This window comes from Podarcis gaigeae, assembly GCF_964106915.1.
Source record: "Podarcis gaigeae genome assembly, chromosome: 13".
Classification (NCBI taxonomy): Eukaryota; Metazoa; Chordata; class Lepidosauria; order Squamata; family Lacertidae; genus Podarcis; species Podarcis gaigeae.
The window spans coordinates 31,156,761-31,168,694 of record NC_139689.1 but is presented as its reverse complement, the minus strand read 5'-3'; positions in this window follow the sequence as shown (position 1 = coordinate 31,168,694).

Genomic DNA, 11,934 nt, shown 5'->3' with positions numbered 1-11,934 from the left:
GAAGTCGGGCACACTGAATGCACTTTAAATATATGGTGTGGATGTGCCCTGCGATTGGTGGGGCAGTGCCCCTTTTTGCACAATTGACCAGCCCCCACTGCACCCCATAGGCAAGCCAGGCACTTCCAAACTGTGGCTGTTTTGCAGGTAGGATTCAATCGCAAATCCAGGCTGCACCAGTAAACTGGACCTAGTGCTCTTCTGCACCACAGACACAGCAAGCAACTAATAAAAGCAGAATGATGTGTGGGTGGTATAATAATAATAATAATAATAATAATAATAATAATAATAATAATAAAAGTAATAATTTATACCCATCTGGGCAGTATACCACTCTGGATGGCTTCCAACAATATATTAGAAATACATTAAATACATTCATATACATCTGCAACTAATGCACTATGATTGATCCATGATGTGTTGCAAAACATATCTGCCCCCAAACACCAGTCTGGATAGACCTCAAGCAGTCCAGTTCGTGCCAATCGCTTGCATATTTATTTTATTTCTAAAAAAAGTATTACCGTGGTGCATAACAGCCTGTAGAGAGCTTCCTGGAGAGAAAGAGCACCTTCATTTGGGGCTCATTAGAAAATTGGTCCAAAAGAAAACTGCTGTGTAAGGGGCAAGTGGCCGTTCCGGCACTAGGACCTGAAGGAAATAGGATTCTTCTTGCCAGGAGCTTTTGTGCATTAGAAATTATTTCATTTGCTGTTTTCCAGACATATTTCATGCTTTTAAAGTTTTTACAAACTGTAGGCTGTTGTTCCAGCTCAGTGGATGGGGTTGTAAAAACTTGTTTGCGAGCTCAAAAAGCTGCTGCCATATTCAAGATAGACAGCTCCACAAACAACCGCTTGGCGGCGGGATGGGGGAAGTTTGGACACATTCTAACAGAAGTTTGAGCACCTGGAATACTTTGGGTCAGGGCATCTAGTGTGGTGACCACCATGTCTGACCACTGGCTCTCCTGGCTGGGTCTTATGGCAGAGTTGTCATCCCAACAATTTTGGAACCACATCGTGTTTTTAATATTCTGTTGGGAGCCGCCCAGGGTGGCTGGGGAAACCCCGTTGGATTTACTAACAAACCCAGCCAGATGGGCAGGGTATAAAACAACAACAACAACAACCACCCTCTGACAGACACACACACACACACACACACACACACACACACACACACACACATATACACACTGGCTTTCTGCCTCCAGAGAAAGTCTGTGAATTGCATCTTTGCTTTCTGCTGCAGCCATCCAAATATGTGGCTGTAGCGTTGCCTTGATCTCGCTTTTTAATAGTTTCTGGATGGAAAAAAAATGTCAGTTTGAAAAATGCACTGATCCTAAACTCCAGGAAAGAGATGGACGATGTCCTCTGCTGTACTCTTAATAGGAACTTGAAAACTAGGTCAGAGAGTTTGTATTGTCTGAGGGCAAAGCGTGGTTGCAGTTCCTGGCATGATGTACAGAGCTCCCATCTGTCCCTTATTTTAAGGCATGGTAGGCAGCACAGGTTTTTTTTAGCCCCTTCCTGCTTGAAAGCCACAGCCCGGTGGAGCGCATTTCAATAGTCTCTTATTCTTTCCGATTTACGATCTGGCAGGCAGAATACAAAACAGCTTTCCTTGCGAATACTGCCTCCTCCTGCAGAAATCCTGCATTAAATTGCTTTTATCAAGCCCTTCCATTATAGAGGGTTTAAAATCATCCCGACTTCTCTGACTGCCTTTGCTGCAGACGCAGGTCACAGCACTCTTGAGTGCTTGTAACATATGCAAACCCAATTCTACACAGGTTTACTTAGAAGTAAGTCCCACTGACTTGCTTTTGTTTTTCAGAATATTTTAATTAATTTGTAGTGAAATAACATCGATCAAGTCCAACAAAACCTGTAGATTGTTGCGTACTTACACCAATCATGTGTAAGGAGAAGATTTGAGTGGGGAGACTGTCAGATAACTGGACTATTGAACACATCATTGAGGCCACAAATGGGTGGGGCCCCTCCTTCGCCTCTTAGATAGTTAGAAGGACAAAGCCTGAGTTGAGTTTGCAGTAATGTGACCTGGAAGCAAAGCAGCAAGCAGGAGAGTCTGGTTGAAGAGAGATCTGCATTGGCTCCCAGTACGTTTCCAAGCACAATTCAAAGTGTTGGTGCTGACCTTTAAAGCCCTAAACGGCCTCGGTCCTGTGTACCTGAAGGAGCGTCTCCACCCCCATCGTCCAGCCCGGACACAGATCCAGCCGAGGGCCTTCTGGCGGTTCCCTCATGGCGAGAAGTGAGGTTACAGGGAACCAGACAGAGGGCCTTCTCGGTAGTGGCGCCCGTCCTGTGGAATGCCCTCCCATCAGATGTCAAGGAAATAAGCAGCTATCTTATTTTTAAAAGACATCTGAAGGCAGCCCTGTTTAGGGAAGTTTTTAATATTGAATGCTGTATTGTTTATAACACTCGATTGGGAGCCGCCCAGAGTGGCTGGGGAAGCTCAGCCAGATGGGCGGGTTTTAAATAATAAATTAATTATTTATTATTTTTATTATTTTTATTATTATTATTATTATTATTATTATTATTATAATATATGATTATACTGTGAACTCCTCCATCGTAGGCTCAGGTTGTATATAAGTAAACCATATATCCTAATGACACCACAGCCTCCTCCGTGTCTTATTCCCAGAAGGAAACACGAATCCTAGGTAAGCAGCAGGAACCCCTGGCATCTCTCACCGCCTGCAACCGTGCAATGAATTTTATTTAAACGAATAGTGTGGATCTGCCCTCTCTCCGACACACACACTTTCTCCATCTTACTGCCACTGTGGAAGATGACTTGACAGCCTTTCTCATTGATCAGGCAGGCTTCTCTTTCATGTGTTGGCCTCTTCTCATTCAGGCTGCAGTCCTCAGAAAGTCTTGACTTGGCAGTTGGAAAGGAGCTGGGTGGAGTGGAAGGGCTGTGGAAGTTGCCCTCTAGGTTGAATAATGGACCTCGCCACAGGGAGCGGGAGAAGAAGTGTGTCTGGGACCCGTTCAGCACCCATAAGCCACCCCAAAGATGCCCAAGAGTCTGTGCATGAGCTGAGTCTGAGCCCCTCTCACCGCCATGCCTCCTGCAGTCCATAAACAGCACCTGAGCCATGGCACCCACTACCTGTGGTACACATTTACCATTGAATTCAGTGAGGTTCAGTTCTGAGTAGACAGGTATAGGATTATATACCTGAAGGAGCATCTCCACCCATATCGTTCAGCCCAGACACTGAGGTCCAGCTCTAAGGGCCTTCTGTTGGTTCCCTCACTGCAAGAAGAAAGTTATAGGGAGCCAGGCAGAGGGGCTTCTGGGTAGTGGCACCCACCCTGTGCAACGTCCTCCCATCAAATGTCAAGGAAATAAACAACTATCTGACTTTTAGAAAACATCTAAAGGCAGCCCTGTTTAGGGAAGTTTTTAATGTTTGATGTTTTATCACGTTTTTAATATTCTGTTGGGAGCCGCCCAGAATGGCTGGGGTGGCCTGGCTAGACGGGCGGGGTATAAGTAATAAATTATTATTATTATTATTATTATTATTATTATTATTATTATTATTATTGTTGTTGTTGTTGTTATTGTTATTATGTTCCTGTTTTCCAGATACAGTTCCTAATTTCTGGCACTGGTACCTCATAAATCACTGCCCACATCTTGCCTTTGTGGAAGGTTTTGGTGGTTGTCTTTTCAATTATCTTTGTCAAGGTGCACTTCCTGTGCCTGCAAATTATCATTTCTGATACTCAACCCCCTCCTTAAGTTTCTAGATGGGGTAGCTTAGTTGTTAAGACTCTTAATCTCAGAGCTGCAGGTTCAAGCCCCACGTTGGGCAAAAGATTCTTGCATTGCAGGGGGTTGGACTAGATGATCCTTGTGGTTTCTTCCACCTCGACGGTTCTTTGAGTCTCTCAGGTGGAGGGTTGATGTGTCTTGTGCCCACCTAGAAGCAAAGAGTGGGCTTATCTGTGGAAGGCTGCACAAAGACCCTTATGGGATGCCAACGGAGCAAACATAGACAAAAACGTTGTGGTTTTGTGTAGGTGGAGTTGAATTTTGTGGGAAACTGAGGGTCAAGTCATGAAGCAAACAGAGTGAACTTGGGCAACTGGTCAGACTGGGTTTTCCCTCTTCTCATCTCATATATAGAGGGGTACCTAGGCTTCCCTGCATCCTTGGCAAGGAGATGTATTAGTGCCCCCCCCAAGAAAATACCAGTGGTATTTGACTCCTACTAAGCTGGCAAAAATGTATAGCACAAGTACAAATGTCTGTTGGAAATGTAAAGAAAAAGAAGGTACTTTTTATCATATGTGGTGGACTTGTAAGGTGGTAAAAGCTTTTTGGGAAACGATACACAATGAAATAAAAAAAATGTCTAAAATACCTTTGTTTAAAAAACACAGAAGCTTTCTTATTAGGAATTACAGGTACTGATATCCCAAAGGACCAGAAAAATACTTTTTATGTATGGAACAAAAGCTGTTCGGATGCTACTAGCCCAGAGATGGAAAGAAGACAAGGTCCCTAACAGAGAAGTATGGCAAACCAAGCTGAAATGGCAAAGCTGACTAGAAAACTCAGGAATCAAGAGGATAAAAACTTTACAAAAGAATGGGGAAAATGTATAAGCTATTTAAAAGACCACTGTAAGCAGATGGAAACATTGGCAGGATTTTGATTTCATTTGTAGTGTATCAATTACCATGGAAAATATAGATTGATATAATACTTACAGTTTGAAAGAAGATGCAGTTTTAAATGATTAAAACGGGACTCCGGGGGGCGGGGGGAGTCCTGAGATTCGGAGGAATCTCTATATATGGCTATATTTTTGAATTTTTTATAATTTTGTTTTGTAAAATAAAATAAAAGTGATTTCAAAAAAGAAAAGGACAACATTCAATAACCACCAATGACTCTTAAACTGGGCATTTAACAGCACCATCCTGTAAATGTCTAGTCTAGCCCTCCAGGACTTCCGACTGGGACATTACCAATTTGCTCCGCTGGTTCCGCCCTCTTCCCCAGTTTGTGGTATCGCGAGCCACTCAGGCAGAGATAGCAATGGCACAGCTTTATTGGCACAGACATGCGAGAGGAACAGGTCTGGACATTTACAAAACGCTCAAAACTTGTTTAGACTCTGCATCGCTGCCTCTTCCTTCCCTGCCTGGATTGGCCTGGGAAACGGGTCACTTAGGCCTCTCCTTCCAAGTCCTCAGAGCTTCGCCGTCCAAAGTCCATCCAGCTGGGGTAATGAGCCTCTGGGTCCTGCACTCTGCCAGCAAATTCTGCAGTTGGGGACAAGACACGGTGCAATTAACTTGAAGGCAGGCGGTGGATTGGCAAAACCTGCCCTCAATCTCAGTCCTGCCAGCCCACTCTCTGCAGATCATCAAGAGCTGATGGGGTCTACTGGAGTTTTCCTCCTAGGGCTAATAGCAGCTTCAGGGCAAGGGATTTACGGTACATCAAGACCCTGGCGGGGGGGGGGGGGGGGAGATGGCTGAAAAAAACACCCCTCCCTGTCTCTGCCTCCAGCATCCCCACCCTGCCCACCCTTCTGCTGCCATTTAAAAACAAAGCGAGTTAGTCACATTCAGTCCATTAATACCATGTCCCGTTTTCTCTGTCGCAATTTGGAGGCAATTCCACTACCAATGGAGACCACAAAGTACTTCTTTGGCATCCTGAGTTTCCAGAAGTTAGAGGTTTTAAATTGTGCTCTCAGAGCAGTATGGAAACACTTGAAAACCACCCAGACAGTTTAAAGATTGAAGCCAGGGAGTGGTTTGCCTGTGACTCTCCAGATCTTTTTGGGAGTATGGTTCCCATCATCTCCCCTGATCATTGGGCCATGTTGGCTGAGGCTGATGGGAGTCCAAACAGCAGAGGACCACAGGTCTGTCACTCCTGGTTCAATCAATAAGGAGGCAGGTTTACATTCAGATTGGAGTGTCCCCACTCGGCTCACTTCAAATCTACCTTCCCTGTCCCGGGTTGAGGACTGGGAAGGAAATGGCAGTGCAAATTTGGAGCAGAAGCTCGCTCTGCACAGTGATTGGCAGCACCCTCCAAGATGTCACCAAAAAACCTCTTCCTTCATCCTGTAGCGGGTTTTGCATTCAACACTTTAAGCCCCCTCCCCTTTAAAACTAATGAAGGGTGAGTGAATGCACGAATATTCATAACATACTTGCATGTATTAAATACCATGCATGTGGGGAGGAGCAAGACGAAGGGCTGAGCAAATATTTTACTTAATGCTTCGCCTCTTCTTTCATTTGCATGGCCAGCTTAGCGGAGGGAGATGCACACCTGTTAGTTCTCTTCACACTTTGGGAGTGCCTCTCTCGCTCTGAAGGAGCCCAGCCTTCCACTAAGATCATCCAGCAAGGTCTTACTGAGAATGCAAGAAGCATGTGTGTGCAGTTTCTCCTACCTGTACGGAGGTAAGGCAGGAACTGGGCAACCAAATCCTTCTGGTCCTCAGAAAGATGTCCTGGCCACTCCCTGCGAATGGGACCGCCACTGCTGCTCCTCTGCATCCTCTCCTGTTGTGGTCCAGCCTTGGCTTGCCTGCTTAGCCTGCCACCCCCCTGATAGGATGTGGACACAGATCTTAAGAGGCTTGTGGCTATGAAGGTGGTCAGCAGCAGGCTGGTAAGTACCTTGGTGTGCATGCCTGGAACTTGGAAGATAGTAAGAGGAGGACTTTAGGGGGAGCGTTGCCCAGCATCAAATAAATTACGGAGCTGATTAAGTTCTATTGCATAGCCTGGATTGCTGTTTACCTACCTTTCATTAACCTAATGTACACATTCATCCCATCATGCATTTGCTAGCCTTTAAAGTCTAAACTAGTGGTTCCCAGTTGGTGGACTGAGGACCCACCAGTTGTAGTAGTGCCTACTAGGCAGCCCCAGGAACTGGTGTTAAGAGGCACTGCCTTCAGTACCGGAGACAGCAGATCACTGCCATGATTGTAGTAGCCATTAAAATCATAGAATTGTTGGAAGGGACCCCAAGAGTTATTTAGTCCAAGCCCCTGCAATGAAGGAATCTCAACTAAAGCATCCATGGCAGATGGCCATCCAACCTCTGCTTAAACACCTCCAAGGAAGGAGAGTCCACAACCTTCTGATGGAGATGGTTCCATCGTCAAACAGTTCTTATTTGCCTTATTTCCATGTAGTTCCTCCAACCCCTTTTTAAAGCCACGCTGATAGCCATCAGAACAGATCTCTCTGTTTCAGTCTGCACTCTGCAGAAGCATGCCCTTTTGCCTGTCCTGAATCTTTTAGATCTAGCATCTAAAAAACCCTATCTACTCACAAGTGGCCTTTCCCAACTGGACGTCTTCCAGATGTCTTAGACTACAACTCCCATCAGTCTCAGTGGATAGGTGTTATAGTCCCAAACACCTGGATGGCACCTGGTTGGGGAAGGCATGACTCAAGGATTCCTTCTCCTTACCTGTCGGGAGTCCTCCGTCAGTGCTCTGCTTCTGTCTCAACAGGATTCTCTCTTCTCTAAAGCAGTGAGGTGCCCTCTTAAAGGCTTGTTGGCTTGCTCCTCCCCCTGATGGAGAGAGCTCCTCCTACTCTCTTTTACATCAGCGGTACAGGATCAATTCCTGCGGTGGCGGGGGGGGGGGTATCTTTCCGCCCATTCCTTTCCTATCTTTTATTGGTCACCAGTGAAAGCTGCTTTCCTGCAGCCACTTAAAACTCAGATAAGCCGTTTCAATAAAAGTCTAGCATTCTGAGGACTGCTCAGCCTTCCCCAATGCAGTGCTCTCCAGATGTTGTTGGACTCCAGCTCCCATCATCCCTTGCTGGCACGGCCAATGGTCAGGGATGATGGGAGTTGTATTCTATACCATCTGGAGAGCACCGGGTGGAGAAGGCTGGTGTAAGGCAGGTAAGGCAGAACTAGATTTCTTGGGGGTCTGTTTTAAGGGGACAGTGGGAGGTGGTAGCATAGGTCAAGCCCCTGTCTATCTTCTTAGAGTTATCATCCCCCCAAGCCTCCTCAAATCTCAGTTTTTTTCCTTGGGTAGCTTTAAAAGAGGATATGCCTTTGAATACCAGTTGCTGTGAATCACAGGTCAACACACACCACAATTGCCTCATTACGTAAATCATGTTCAGAATACCACAACACAATACATTAAAACAGTGAATCAAACAATCCAGAATAAAACAAATTCAAGCTTCAAGGAAAATATTTCAAACCCTCCAGCTTGCAGGATTTCAACAGGTAAAAAGGCGGAGTACTCTTGGATGGTTAAGGCAACTATGGGGTTGCGGTGCTCATCTTGTTTTCAGCCCGAGGGAGCTGGAATTTGTCCAGACAGCTTTCCGGGTCATGTGGCCAGCATGACTAAATCGCTTCTGACGCAACAGAACCCTGTGGCGGAAACCAGAGCGCACAAAAATGCTGTTTACCTTCCCGCCACAGTGGTACCTATTAATCTACTTGCACTGGCATGCTTTCGAACTGCTAGGTTGGCAGGAGCTGGGACAGATCAACAGGAGCTCACCCCGTCACAGGGATTTGAACCAGGGATTGATCGGCAAGCCCAAGAGGGTCAGTGGTTTAGACCACAGTGCCACCTGCATCCCTTTTCTACAGAAACCTGGCTGGCCACAGTGAAAACAGGGTGCTAGGCTAGATGGGCCCCTGACCTGATCCAGCAGTCTCATGTTATGTCCTTATGTAGAAAAAGTCCTGCAGCTGTATAACCTTCTGAGCACATACAGATACATATGCACCAGTTTTGACAGAGAGGTAAACCTGTCCTAGCAACTGTCTGAACATCACAACGAAGTCTTGGTGTTTGAGGAGGGAGGGGGACAGAATTTAAATGGAAACCAAGGGTACTTGACAACAAAACATGCATTAAAATAGTTTATTTTAAAAATAGAGCACATCAGCCATCACAATGCCACTGGAGGAGGTGGAGAATGATCTAACAGCGACGGAAAAGAAACCACACTCCACTAAAAGCATCTTTGAAGTCTTAAGTGGCAAGGAAGGACCTCAGCGGCAAATGCTCTCTGTGTAAAGATGAAGTTTGTTTTTCAGATGCAATCCTTTGATCATCTTCTTGCTATTTCCCCTCATCTTCTTTGTGGAGCAAAAATACTTTGATGATGCATAGATAGATCATCTTAAAAAGTGCCAACTTGCTACCATAAGAGCTGTTAAGAAAGTGGGACTGTAAACATAGCCTCATAACATCCATCATGTAAGGCAATAAATTTGTATTTTGTTACCTTCTTCCCGCTACCCGCTGCCTGCCATTCTGGTTTCCTGAAATAGCATGTTGAGCTTAAAGCTCCCCAGATTGCTGCCATCCCCAAACTCTCATCTTTCAATGCCAGAAAATAAAAAAATAAAAAAGGAAGCTTTAGGCCTAGATAAATGCAAACTGCGGGAGGCAGTGGAAGACAGAAGTGCCTGGTGTGCTCTGGTCCATAGGGTCACAAAGAGTCGGACACGACTAAACAACGACAAAATGCATTGAATTCCTACCATAAGACACTAGCCTCATACAAACCAAGGCCATTTTGAAGATCTAGGAGGCTGCCAGTCCAATAAGAAACAACTTCAGGTACGTTGATCAAAATAACACAACGCAAAGCCATTTTCAAACACGGCAAAAGGCTGATGGGATGCACAGCTGACTTGTGGTTCCTTAGCTTGCACTATCCATCTTGTCCCAAAACTATCTTTGAATGGGAAAGAAAAATACATGAGACACAAAACACAATAGCTCCCTCTCTGGTCTTTGTTTACTGCCAGAGCAGGTAAAAAAATTGGTCAAACTAGGATATCCATTCAGCTGAAACAGTATAGTTTGCGTGTAATGATGTTGTATTATAAATAAGAATTGCCAATGCTTTTAAAAAACAAAACTGAACAGAATTTACCCACAGAGCAAACAGGGTCTGGCATCATCTCGGAGTGAAAATGGCAGGCATCACGGCAGTGGCAGTATCACTGGCTGAGAATGCTAAGGGCTCCAGCCTGGCTGAATTAGAGAAATGCCCAGGTGGGGTTCAGCTTAGCTATGAGAAAGACATGTCTCAGGTTTGCAGTCTCTAGGCCAGGGGCAGCAAACACGGTGCCCCCCCCAAAGATGCAGACTACATTTCTCATAATCCCTCACCACTGGCTACATCGGCTGGGTCCAATGGGAGTTGTAGGACTACCTGGAGAACACTATTTTGACTATGCCTGCTCTTGGTCCACACAGTTAGTAGCCTGCCAGTGTGGAGAGAGGATGCCATGCCTCTTTACCCACTCCTCAAAATAGACCACATGGGCACCGGAGTAACTTTACAAGAGGAAGGTTTGGTCTTGCGTTACCAAGCCCTGTGCTGCACTCATCACAAAGTTGCCTAGATTCACTGGTGATTTCCATCCCCTCCCGTCTCCTCTGACATCTCTCCTTCCTGTAGCATCTTGCGTAAGATGGATGCATCAGCCCATGAGGCTGTTGTTTAAACAAAACCCTTTTCTTGGGAATAATAGCAAGGGAAAAGGGCAATTAGATGGGAAAGTAACCGATTCAACACTCCCTTCCGAGAGGAACACAAACAATTTATTCTACCATTACTGGAAGATTAGGAAGACGTGCTTTCCTGCTAAGACCATGCTACCTATTTGCGCTTGATTTATGACTTTCCAGTTGGACATCCTGTCTAGTTTAAACAGTGTCAGATGTGGAGGTAGGGCTGCTACTGTTTTCCCTGCCCATGCGCTCCACTTCTCTGGACAGAGGCTATGGCTCTAAAGGGCCAGAATAACAGGCAGCAATTCTAGTAGTGAAGCTTTGCATCAGTGTATTCTACGACGACTGGATTTTTTCGCTGAATAAAATGTGGTCAAGTATCAATTTGCACATGTCACAGACGGGGAGAAAGCAGCCCCGATAGAATTTTTGCATGCTATGCTGCTAAAGTTGGCATCTCACAGAAAAACTATGTGGATCTATGGAACACATTTCATCAGAACTCAAGATTTAAAAACAAAACAGGAAGGTCAGTGCTCTATGCACTTGAAGATCCACAGCAGCTTACAAAATACATGGAAATATTTCATGCTAGTATGAACCATGTCGAACTTTATAGGCAAGAGGTTCCTGAATTGTTGCCCCCCAAGGATCACAGTTATAGTTTGATTGCTCTATATGGCCTATATTGGTGGGGTATGTGTATGTATATATACAGTGGTACCTTGGGTTACATACACTTCAGGTTACAGACTCTGCTAACCCAGAAATAGCGCTTCAGGTTAAGAACTTTTGCTTCAGGATGAGAACAGAAATTGTGCTCCAGCGGTGTGGCAGCAGCAGGAGGCCCCATTAGCTAAAGTGGTTCTTCAGGTTAAGAGCAGTTTCAGGTTAAGAACGGACCTCCGGAACGAATTAAGTACTTAACCCGAGGTACCACTGTATATATATATGGCCTTCATGTGGAGAGGGAGCTCAAAACATTCCTTATCTTATTTTCCTATGAATCCAAGTCTTCCCATTTGCATTTATTAATTTCCCTTGTTGTTTGAAGTTTCCGTTGCCCACACCTGCTCAGACAACTTGCTACTCAGTGAAGTCTCAAAATAGCAGTTTGCCTCTTCACTACATAATGAAAATTTCCACTGTTCACCTTTTTCTTACATTATTTTCAGCATGGTCTTTGGGATCATAAGGGAATACTGGTGGTCCCCAGAAAGCACTCCAAGAAACTTTGCCATAGTTTAATTCCCTGTAACAGCCAGGAGAATTCAGTGCGATTCAAGAAGCAAGGAGTTCCCTCTTGTGTTTGACCACTGGCACTGCAATTATTTCATGCACACATCCACACTAATGTCTTGCCAAAG